Source organism: Corvus brachyrhynchos, unplaced genomic scaffold (genome assembly GCF_000691975.1).
Source record: "Corvus brachyrhynchos isolate BGI_N302 unplaced genomic scaffold, ASM69197v1 scaffold116, whole genome shotgun sequence".
Classification (NCBI taxonomy): domain Eukaryota; kingdom Metazoa; phylum Chordata; class Aves; order Passeriformes; family Corvidae; genus Corvus; species Corvus brachyrhynchos.
In genome coordinates this window covers 3880908-3893311 of record NW_008240221.1, presented here as the reverse complement: position 1 = coordinate 3893311, position 12404 = coordinate 3880908, and positions in this window count along the sequence as shown.

Sequence of the window (12404 nt, the reverse complement as noted above, 5' to 3'; positions counted from 1 at the left end):
CCTGGCCGGGCCCCCCGCCGCCCCCCCCTGCCGGCAGCTGCTCCTGGGCAGTGGGGCTGGCACCACAGCTCCCTCGCCGCCAGGTCCTTCACTGGGCACGAGAATGCCCTGCCCACCGTTTTCACCCAGCCCGCTCCGAACCCCTCCGGGTTCTGCTTCAAAGAACATATGGATACACCGTCCCTGAGTTCCGTTTCCAAACCGTGTTCTTTCCTGGGCCGTAGTTGCAAATGCCACAGATTCACCAAATTTTAGGATATCTTTTCCTCTCCCTCGCCGCCAGGTCCTTCACTGGGCACGAGAATGCCCTGCCCACCGTTTTCACCCAGCCCGCTCCGAACCCCTCCGGGTTCTGCTTCAAAGAACATATGGATACACCGTCCCTGAGTTCCGTTTCCAAACCGTGTTCTTTCCTGGGCCGTAGTTGCAAATGCCACAGATTCACCAAATTTTAGGATATCTTTTCCTCTCTTCTCATTGTGCTTTTGAATAATGTTGCTTTTTCACAGTATCATCCCCTTCGTCCTCACTTTTGGGTGCTTTAGAAGTATTGTGGCAAAACATAAATGTTTTTTTCATTCTTTTGAGACATCTCCACTTTGGCTAGAAGTGTTGGACTATAGGATGGGCAGGCCTTTGTTCAGATTCTGTTTTGACATGTGTATCATTTTATGATCGTATTCCTAAACTGCTGTTGTGCAGTAAAATGCCTTTTACTCAGACTGTATTTTCCAGCACCACCCTGCAAAGAGGGCTGTTTCCATGCGAATCGCATGGTTTTGCTGCAACATTTATATCAAATCCAAATTCAGATGCTTTAGTTCTAATGTTTACTTCAGTTTTGTAGGATTTCTCATTTTTGTAAGTAGGACCAGTGCCCTGAAGGCTTTGCTACATAAACTGCTACCTGCAAAGGGCTGTTGCTTACCTGATTCTACTTGAAGAAAATTGCCATGAAATCTTTCTGAGAGCAGCATATTAAGTGCATATATAAGGCATAGTAAGTGCTACTGGTATTAGGTGTATTAGATCCATGTATTAACTCTGAGGTTTTTACTCAAATCCAAATACATTTCTTTTTAAAAAATCTTTAATTATTTTATTAATGCAACATCTATGTTTTAATTAAGTTACACATCGTCTTCTAGAAGTGCTTACAGTGAACCAGTTAGGTGGCTCTCTAACTTAGCATGGTTGTAGTAAAATCTAGGATCAAGCAAGTTCACTTATTAGTGCGTGGCTTGTGTAGCAGATGGTTTTCATCTAGTGTAGCTTTTCTAGTGATACATTTAAATTAATGTAGGTCTAAAGTGTTGCAGATTTTGCACTCCCCACCAATTCTCTGGAAAATCTATTCAGGATAGGAAAGGGAGAGGGGCCAGGCAGGAGATTACTGACAGTACCCCACATGCAATAAGGAATAAACCAAGGAGTAAAAAAATGAGCTTATTCTTTTGTTAATTATCTGGCTGGCTGGTCCAGCTCCCCTCAGTCTCCCACTTTGGCCCAATTTTGATCTTTAGGTACAGGCCTGTGGGAATAAGATTGCAAAACGCTTGGCTTAATTTCACTAAAAAAAGGATATAATGGGAATTGGCTTGGTGGGAGAAGATTTTGCAAATCTGTTCCAGGTATGGTTTTAAGCACACACATCCCACTCGACCCCCCAAATTGTAAAATTATGATAATTTCAAGTATAAGTGTGTTTATGTAGTATGCTCTGTGTGTTTTGTTTTTGCTCAATAATAATATTTCATGAACATAGAGAAGAAATTGAGTCTGTACTGCAAGTGGCATCTAATTGTTGGTCAGTCTGGCCTTCCTGTTGTCTTCAGGAAGAATACCTCAGTTCCATGGTGGAAAGATTTGTAATATTAAGCAGGCAGTACTAATTTAACTTTACCAAAGCTATTGTTATACAGGACCCACATAATTCTCAGTCTTTTTTAACTAATGTACAGAAAAAAACAATGTATGGTCAGGAAAGCCTAATTCCACTCAGGGTTTGGGTACTGGAAGTGCAGTTTAGCAAAATATGTGTACCACATCTCAAATGCATGTGTGCCTTCACGAGTCCTGTTGAGCCACGTGGGTTCCAGTGAAGTTTCCCAGGCTGTTAAAACTTTGCTTCTTTATAGGCCCAGAATGAGCATTATCTAGGTTAAGCTGACTTTCTTAGTGACTGTCGCCTGCACAAACCCCCCTGAGAATCACAAAATAGCTATGTGTCTGAATCTCTAGAGAGGCCTGGTCCAGGAGGTGTGCTCAAGATCGTGGTTAAATGCACACTGACAGCATGGAGCTTAGCACAAGGCGCAGCAGCTGGAGCTGCCGGAAAGTTCAGGGGCAAAGAAGGAAAAGAACTGCTGCTTTCTCATAAGCAATTTTTCTCATGAGGGCACTTGTCCTGGAAGTGAGGGATGCAGATTTAATGTTCTCCTCATCAGAGGTGATATAAACTCCCTCCTGCTTGCAAAGCAACCCTAACAACCAGAGATAAAGCTAAGGTGGAGGACACCCACCCATCCTGTTCAACTTTGCCACAGTAAAGAAACAGATGCAAATTTCAGAGGGCCAGAGGGATTATAAACAAGAGGGAGCCTAACAGTGTAGCTCAGGGGTAAAGGCATCTCCTGGATGGTAAGAAGCCCGAAGTCTGGGCCTGCTGGCCTGGCAGACTCACCCATTCTTGAGGGTGAGGTAGATCTCACCTTATCTTAGCTATTTAGAGGTTTTATGTCTCATCTCTCTATAGTCAGTGGGAAGAGAGAACAAGAGACACCTGCAGAGAGTGATTCATTCTGGGCCCATCTGACACCTCTCTCAGGATGGAGTGAATCTCCTTGCTGGGGGTCATTGCTCACCATCAGTTCTCAGCAGAAGCCGGACAACCAATTTCAGCCAGAAGCCTGACTTATAGATGCCAAGTGAGGCAGATTCCACTGAAGATGACTAATTTTCCTGGTTTATCATACCTGAATTTAGTCTTTAAAATTTGGGTATGTAGTCAAAGTTAGTTGAGTTCTGTCTCTGTATCATGATCATTCGTTCCGTTGGAAGGCTGGACATGGATAGTGGAATATCTTGGGATGAAGTATTGCTGAGCCTGTAGAGCCTAAAGACCAAGTGGCCATGTGCGTTCCTAGTCTGCGCTTGTGAATCCTGGTGCCTGCCAGGTGTTGGAAATGTAAGTGTCAAACTATTACATGTCATTTTGTGAACTTCTTTTGTAGATGGTCTAGGTGACTAGAGGCACTATATGCTGCTTTTAAGGGAGAAGCTAGCTGTGTAAAATATGCATAAAAATTGTTTGACGATATTACGAGGCTACAGTTGGGATTTTCGGAAAGCTGAACAGCTCTGTATTTAAATCAAAGAAAGTAAAGTACTATGGAAAATGGACTAAGTGTATACTGCATTTTATGCACTTGAGTACCCAGAAAAATCTGTCTCTAACTTCTAAAACTGGAGGTTGGATGCCTTTAAAAATACCACCTTTAATACTAGCCATGAAGAGATGAGCCTGCAATTTTCGGTTTCAAAAAGCTATAGTTTTTTTCATTTTTGATAATGTGGAATAGTGCTGTGGTGTACTGCAGGATGAATCCCAACTATGTACTTCATTGTTTCATCAGAGATCAGCAAAAGGTCACCCAGCTTTCTTTTCAGATTACTGGAGTGCAAGTATTTTCTGTGCTGGTCTGAGTTTGGTGCACATATATTCTTTGCAAATGGATGATTTCAGGGAAAGACAAGCTATGTGTTTTTATAATTTAATATTTGTTAAAAGTCACCAAAGGCATATTGTCCAGTCATTTTGCAAATTTTAGATTGTAGAAACAATTGTGGAAAGTAAATGTCCAGTTTGGCAAAATTAGAGTAACATGTTCTCTTGACAGTTTTTTAGCTACAAATACAGCTGGAGATGATGCCACCATGTTGTTCATGTCAATCACTCCATAAGGCTGAATGCCTTCAACTATTCCAAAACATGGTTGAGAAATCCTTCTACTTCTTTTATCAAAATACGAAGGATATGTTTTTAAATTTGGCAACATAAAAGTAATTTGGAATGGACTAAAATTAAATTATTTAAGACCTCGAGCTATTGTTTACAGCAGAGACAAGAGATCTGAAAATATGAAAAGGATGCAAAAACTTGTTAAAATGTTTTGAGCCAGAACAAAACAGCTCATTTAGACCTACCTAGCTGAGGATCTCTGGATTGTTCTCCATTGAACAATCAGAATTTGGACTTTTAACAGTTTCTTTTTTTCCTGCCTTATCACTCTGCTTGTTTTTACCTCATTAGCGATAGTTTTGTGTTCCTTATTCCCTTTCACAGGTCTCTTGGTTCCGGAGATGGGATTCACCTCACTTGATTTATGGCAGTGTCTGGTTGATGTCTGCATCTAAGCCTGTCTTTAAAGACTCAGTTTACAGACAATTGAGAAAATCGTTGCTTCTGTGATGACTTATTTCTACCTAATACAGAAGTCTAAAAGCCTAACTCTACCCTTGATATTCTTGATTTCTGAGTCCAGCTGTCCTTAGCTCAGATAGTATGTGGTTTAACTAGACACCCTGGCCTTGATGTGGATGTCCCATGTCAGGGTTGATTCTTAGACTTTCTTGATAATTCTCCACTTTTGGGTTTTTTTTGGTATGTGTGTGACTTGACATGTTTGACAGCATTGAGAAGAATGAGCAGTGGCTATTAGATTTTGACCAAGAAGCTTTTCTGGCTGTGGTCTGCTGGAGTGCTAGGGTTTTGCAGTCCACAGTGTGTAACCTCTAGGCTAGATGCTCATAGTTGTAAGTTTTGTGCATTTCTGCCTGTTGTTAGCTGTGCAACATTCACTACCAGGGCTGCGTTTTCCTCTGTGGCGTAGATGGGACTTACATAGTGAGGGAGGTTGCTTTCTGTGGAAGCCTTACCTCGGTTGTACAAGGTACACAAAGAAGGAAGATGCTCCTTAAAACACCTGAATTATGTTGTGGAGGCTTTAATCCATGTCTCTGCCACAAAGTTCTTTTTTTATGTGAGATAATGGACAAGTCATTTAGAGCAGACCTGTGTCAGGAGACTGTTTATATCACCTGGGAAGTCAATAGGAATTGTCCTTAAAGATCTAAAATGTGATGAAGACACCACTCTGAAGTAACAGGTCCTGTCGATCACAAGTTTAGCATCCAGAACTAGAGCTAGAGTTAGTAGCCAGTATATTTTCTGACCAGATGCTTCACACATTACCATTGGTTTAAAGATAACAGCTTTTTATTTTTTTTCTTGAAAAGGGAATATCCCTTTTGAGGGTAGGACACAATATTTTCTAATAAATGTGGGAAAAGATTCTGGAGTGGCAGAAGTAATAATTATAATAAGGGACATTCCAGTGTCCCTTTCAGGGCCTATAGAGAGATTCTACTTCCTGCTCTCCAGATGGGAAATTGCAAGATGGTGCAGTGACAGTAGGGTGACTGCCAGAGACCAGAGAAAGTACCAGTCACAGCTGGATGAGGACTTGGAGCAGGAACAAGGAAGTCTAAGGATTAAAGGGGAACAGGGGAGAGGGAGAATTCAAGTTTCAGATCTCTTCATCAATTTAGATTTCTTTCATTTGAAATGTCAGGCTAAAATAAGCAACACTATCCAGAAAGTGAATGCTTCTGAAGAAGTTTCTTGTATTTCTGTCTCCTGTTAGGACAACCTGTGAGGTAAACTGTGGTGATTTTAGCCCTAACTAAATCAATTTCTTAGGTTATAAGAGACATAGGTTCTGGGTTGATCCAGTGAGGTGCTTACAATCCTCAGATAAGAAACACTCTAGAAGTGGTCATTTGGGACATTCACTGGTGCAATGGAAATTCTAAATTACAGTCTAAACTGGGAAGAATGGAGTATGAAGCCTTGGTTTTTGACAGGCCTTGTAAACATCAGACCACTTCTTTGAGAATTTCCTGAGAAAATGTTCAGGAGTATAAGCTTGGTTTTCTTCTGAAGTGTGATTGTATTTCTTTTTACATGAGCTTCTACTTTGTTTTCAGAAGTGTTTTTATATATTCTATTAAGGAAAAAAAACATCATGGGAAAGTTTTTGGTAATTTTTTTGGTAATTTTTTTATTGACTGGGTGTTTTTTGCTGTAATGCAGATGCTCCTTTTTTAAACCTGGTAAAGGCATAGCTTTTGAGGACATGATACTCTCTATTCTGTACTGAGAGCAGCAACACACCTTGCAGAATTGTTTTAAGGAGCAGTCTGGAGTGTGCCAATTTCTCTCTTTTCTGCTATTTTGGTAGTGTTTTGTGGAGTGAAGCACATGTATATAAGCTGCAAATGTACATTCCTGTATAGAATAAGCAGGCTGTCTGTGTGAATCAGCTGTTATGGGGGTGGCTGTGGGTAAGACATGAAACAGGCAGTGGAAACTCCTTTGATGGAGACTCAGTAGTCTTCATACTTTACACATATGGGGCCTGATGCAAATCCAGTGAGACCCAGGAAGGCTCTCCCTGTCAGTTCACGGCTTTAGATCCAGCTTCAGGTGTGTTTGTGAATGTGTATGTGGGATGTGGCTGTTTTTTGGCTAGCATAACAGGTGCCTGTGAGAGCAGAGAGGGAATTTGTTTTACTGCTCTGGGTTGGCAAGTGAATTTTATCTAAAGCTTGTCACTTGCACATAGCCAGCCTGCTCACGTTCTAAATAGATTCTGCCCTCAGATTGTAAAGAACAAGATAATAACATTATGTTATGTACTTGAGAGCTAAATTATTTTAAAAGTCTGAAATTAGCAGATGAGGAGGAATTTATTTGCCAAATACATTTCAGAAGCAGCTTGGGAAACCTGTCAGAGCCCATCTTTGACTGCTTAACTAGTGGCTGTTCAACTTAATAGCTCTGAAGAGTGCTTATAGTATGAGGGAGACCAAAACAAAATCCCAGAATGCGTGAGATTTTATTCCAAACAACAAAAACCGCCATCAATTCTCAAACCAGATAGTTAGGAAAACCTGCATCTACAACTACTAACCTTACCTAACATCCTCTGTGCTCCAGGCAAAAAAACCCCTTGCTCTTTTTTTGGACTCTTTATCCATTCTTTCCAACTCTAGTAACTTATTGCATAGCTGAACATGACCTTTGCTCTGGTAGCGATGCCGGCCTTTACCCTGCGTTCGGCCTTTACCACGTGTTCGGCCTTTTACCGCACAGATATCTTCAAGTTTTCCCGTGTCCTAGCCTCCATGTGTGGGACGAAGGTCTGGAAAATTCTTTCCAGCCACTCTCCTTCAAATCACTCCTTAAGATGCACTTTCCCCCCCAACATGTCTGTGGGGCTTTGCTGACAGTAGCTGGGAAGAGTGGAAGTTAAATTGTTTTCTCGGCAGCTTGTGTGAAAACATGCTCACGTTATTTGTATTGTGGATCTGCTGTCAACCCTTTTCCTGCTGGGGACAACAAGGCCATGATGCCATTTCAGTAATCATCAGCAGTCACTGGAACCTGACACAGACAGGAGCAGCTCTTGGCTCTGATGGTTGTTACCTTCCCTCTCCTTCACTCCCAACTGTCCCAGTTTGCTTTTAGCCACCGTGCTGCTTTCATCCTTCCTGGCTCTTGCACATCTGTGAATTCAGCTCCTGTGCCTGGCTGAGGGACTGATGCAGAGTCCACCCTTGCAGGCTTTATTAGCACATCTTGGCTTTAAGCATCAAACATCTGTTTTGGGGAGGTGATGGAGTCACAGATCTTAACCCTTCAGAGTGGCAGAAAAGCTTCCTTCTTTGTTGTTATTACTTGCCCAACTCCATATGCAAGGGGAAGGCATCCTAGCTAATCAGAGCTTCAGACAGGCAATTCTTCAAATTGCTTTAGGTTTTTAAATTAATATTGTGGGCTCCAGTATCATGTGGTGGAGAGCCAGTGTCAGTCATCTGACAGTAGCCTTCACCATCTATCAGTAATGAGGGAATTCCTCTGCGTAAGCCCCAGAAGCTCCTGTAACGGGTGAGATTGCTGTTTGCAAAGCATCCTGCAACATTCAGCCTTGCAGGTCTGCTGATTTTTAAATTATATAAACAAAACCGTGTAAAAGCTGCATAGCCCAAAGGTAGTGACTGTTTATACTGTCCAGATCACAGATGCTGAGCATGAATGCATGAACAATCCTTTTGTATGGTGTTTGACACTTTCTGTGGCTGTCTGCACTGTTTTTTAATATACAGAATCCCTGATTCTCCACTGCCTTGCACCCTGTCTATTCATTCTCACCCCTGTGAAGTGAGGGTAAAACACTATCAAAACAAAATGGTACCATTTTGCATGTTTTCCACTCAGTTTGTTCAGGTGTAAATAACGACAGAAAGAACGGGGCAGAGCAGAACCTGACCCACAGTCTGTCTCTCAGTGCATCAGGGGTCTTGAAGTGGGGGGATGACAGAACAAACACAAGCTGTTACCTTGCCATTTTTGCTAATGTTTTAAAACCAGGCAGCTTGTGAGGATGACAGCTGCAAAAGTCAGGCAGTACTTCGTTCCTGTAGTCCTCACGTGACGTATTCCCCTAGAGCAATAGAAGTGTTACCTGTGGTGTGGATGGGTGCTAATGATAGCTGGTTTGGGAGCAGGGTTGTCAGTGAGAGTCATCTTTCTGAGTTGTTCAGCTGCTCCACTTAGTACTGGAGAAAAAAAAAAATCCTCTGTACTTTGTGCTGTTGGCTGCATTACCTTGGCTTTTATAATTGGTTGTAATGGAAAGTGAGCTCTTCAAGCTGTGGTGGCGAGCCTGCTGCTTTGTCTCCTGGGCCCTGAACAGCACTCAAGCCTTTTTAATTTAAAAAAAATTTTTTGTCATTGTAGGGACAGAAGACTACTCATCCTAACTTTCTGTCATCTTCTAATACTGCTTTTACACAGCTCTGCAAGTAAACACCCAAGCCTTCTTCCAAAAAAGAGTATCTCTTTTCTCTTCCCTTCTTTTTCTTTGCACAAATCCCAGCTCTGACACCTTCCTTGCTTTCCTGAACAACGTATTAGACCATCCTAGACCATTCTGTTTTTGCCAGGGCACAGAATTTAAGTATATTTATGATTTGTTCATAAGATATCGCTATCACCTCTTGTGATTTAATGTCCTTCAACATTAATGCAGGAAAAAATAATATTGTATTGCACAAAAAAAAATCCACCCTCCCTTAAAAAAATACCCAAATAATCAAAAAATGTATGTAGATAAGTACTGGCAAGATCTGAATTGAACAACTGTTGCATGGGCTGTTGTAGTAGGTAGGAATAATGAGCAGAAGTTTGTCTCTTTGAAGCCAGAACAATAAATATTTTTGCTTATCATCAATTGAAATCTCAGCCTTACCATTGCATTAGCATTTCCACTCATTTTTAGAAACAGAGTGAATTTTCATGACTCATTTGAGTGCTCTGTAACTATTTGTATGCAAATGCGGCTCAAACTTTCTCACAGTCACATGCTTCAACCTCCGTTGGAGTTCATGCACAAATGGGAGTCGTGGTGTTCCTTTTCCTTACAAACCTTACCTTTCCTAAAAAGTCTTGTGCCTTTCTCACACTTTTGATAGCATTTGAAGAAACACTTGTTCCTATAACTTCAGAGTTGTTTTAAAATTGAAAGACTAAAAAAGAGAAATAAAAATCCACTCTGTATTGAAAGCATTTTGTTAAAATGTTGTGTTCTCACATTTAAATATGAGAGGTTAGGAAAGGAGCGCATGTTTTCGTCTAACTTTCAGAAAAAATATGCAAGTCCTGGCCTGAGAACAAGCATGAAAAAATTCAGTTGAAAGGTAATGTATCCATCAATGTATGCAGAGACTTAGAATGAAATTGCCATCTCAACCATAGCTAGAACAAACACAGCTGATGAATAGATGTATATTGACTAAAATAAATAAAAAGTGTAATGCCAGAAGCGGACAACGCAGAATGCAGAAAAGCAATAAACTGAGTAAACATCAAATTAAGGACTAGCCTTAATTGTGAGGAGTTAATTCCAATGAGAAACAGAACTGGGGAGCTTTTTTGCCCAAAACCAGTTGAGGTACGTTTCCAACTAGAAGAGAAGCTGCCTGATCTGTCACTGCTTTCCCATTTGAGGCTCATCATCAGCAGCCTGCTGCATATAACATACAGTTCAAAGGCTGCTTTTATTTCTGAGTATCTGTGACAAAGTTGTAGGCTTTCCCTGTAGCCCAGCAAATTTTGTTTGCAGTTTTTATCTGCTTTTCAGAATGCACCTTTCTGTTCTCCATAAACATGTCTCAGACCTTCTGAAGCAACATCCCTTGCACTGCAAGCACACGGGGTGTCTCTTGTCAGTGTTAGGAAGCAAGTTTTTATGTTTCTGTCTCTTACAAAGTCCAAACTATTCAAATGGAGTCTTCCAGAGTTGTTTACTTGTTCAGGAGCAAGATTTTTGGAATTGAGATGAGACACTCCACAGAATCACAGAATGGGTCAGGTTGGAAGGGACCACAGTGGTTCATTTGTTCCAACCTCCCTGCTCCTGCAGGGTCGTCCTAGAGCTCATTGGACAGAGTTGTGTCCAGATAGTTCTTGAATATCTCCAGTGAAGGAGACCCCACAGCCTCTCTGGGCAACCTGTTCTGGTCACTTGCACAGAAAGGAAGTTCTTCTTCATGTTCAGGTGGAACTTCCTGTACAGCTGTTTCTGCCCATTGCCTTCTTGTTGGCACCACTGAGGAGAGCCTGATTTCATCTTCTTGGCATCTCAAATGACACCAGTTGTAGTCAGTGAACATCTAATCAGTAAGCTCAGTCTCCAGGGAGTGTTGAACCAGAGTCCCAAACTATGTCTGCCTCTGAGTCAGTTGCATGGCTCAGCAGTCACTGACCATTAACTTAAAAATTCACACCGACAGATAAACACTGAAACTGTTTCTTTTATCCCAGGAGCTAATTTCCACCCTACATAATTGATTTTTTTGCTGTACTGTGCCTTTGTGGAGTGGCCTGAGCACCCAGCATGGGGACAAAGGCCCCACTGCATACCTAACTGTGCCCCTACTCCAGTGCTGTGTAACACCCTGCAGGTTCTTAGATGCTTTGCTTATTGAAATATTTTGTCTCTTTTTCTGTTTCTGGTGTTGCTGCCATTAGTAAGCAGCCCTCCACAGGTACCTGGGCTCTGCTATGGCTGCAGTTAACATGGCTAAATAAGTTGTATGCAAGGGAATTCAAATGTCTTGTTGACACACCTGTGAACTCAATGATCAGTTGGTGACCACCTAAAGTTTCTAAATTGACTTGAAATTAAGCAAGTTACAAAAGCTGTAAACAAACTGTAAAGAAAAGAAAGTAGGAACTTGGTACTTGGTTTGGCTGCAAGTTCCAGACTGATGCATAACCTGCCAACGTGAAGTTCACTGCAGGATCTGGTCTTATGAAGGATGCACTCCCTCTTTTCTTAATGCCAGCATCATTAGTAGTGCAGGTATACAGATCTCTTAAATTAATAGTGCAACAGATTGTTCGTGCTGCACTTAACAAGCAGTTCAATATAACAGCCATGAGCTGAAATATTTGCAAGTTTCTGAACTTCAAAGAAAACTTTGCTTCTTTTTAAAGAGTCTTACAAGCAACTAAGCACATTTTCCCCACCTTGTCTTAAAAGAAATTACAGAAGAATATATACAGCAGGCCTGAAATTCCTGCCAGTCCTTCATCTTGATTTTCTTGGCATATTGGTAAGGAATCTGGATACTGAAATTTACGGTTAATGAGTACCTTATTTTATGGATGTGTTCTTTTTCTGTGCCCTAATGCTTATCTGAACTGTTCATGTTCTTATGCAGGGCCAAAAAAGACACCTAGAAGATAAATGCTGAAGTAACCAGTGAAACATCTTACTACTTTGGTGTTTAATTTTTAGTTTGGAAAGTATGGGTGGTCTTCAGTTGAACTAAATTTCTTTATTGAATTATGTATCTATGGATTATAATCCTACAAATTATCTGCAGTCTTCATTTCAAGGGTCTTCTGTGTCTAGTGATGGATTAAACATAGAGGCAGCAATTATTAGGGAGCTGTTGGTCAATGCTAACAAAAGTGGCATGTAGTGGTTTGATTTGAAACAATGTGGATGAAGTATACCTAAACACAAACATCAAGTGGAAAGCAAAAATGTAGAGAAGTGGCAAGGATAGCAGCAATTCCAGAATGGAGCAGATGAGGAGAAAGCTGAAAATACTTGCCCAAAAATGAAAAAAAAGCCCCAAGCCCCACCAACAGTAGGCAGGAAGGATTGAAAATAATGAGATAAAAATTAGAAGTGTTGTGTACTTACCATTGATTTCCCAGAATCCCTAAGTGACTGTTGTTGGAAGCTGAACTAAAACCAAGGGAGGTG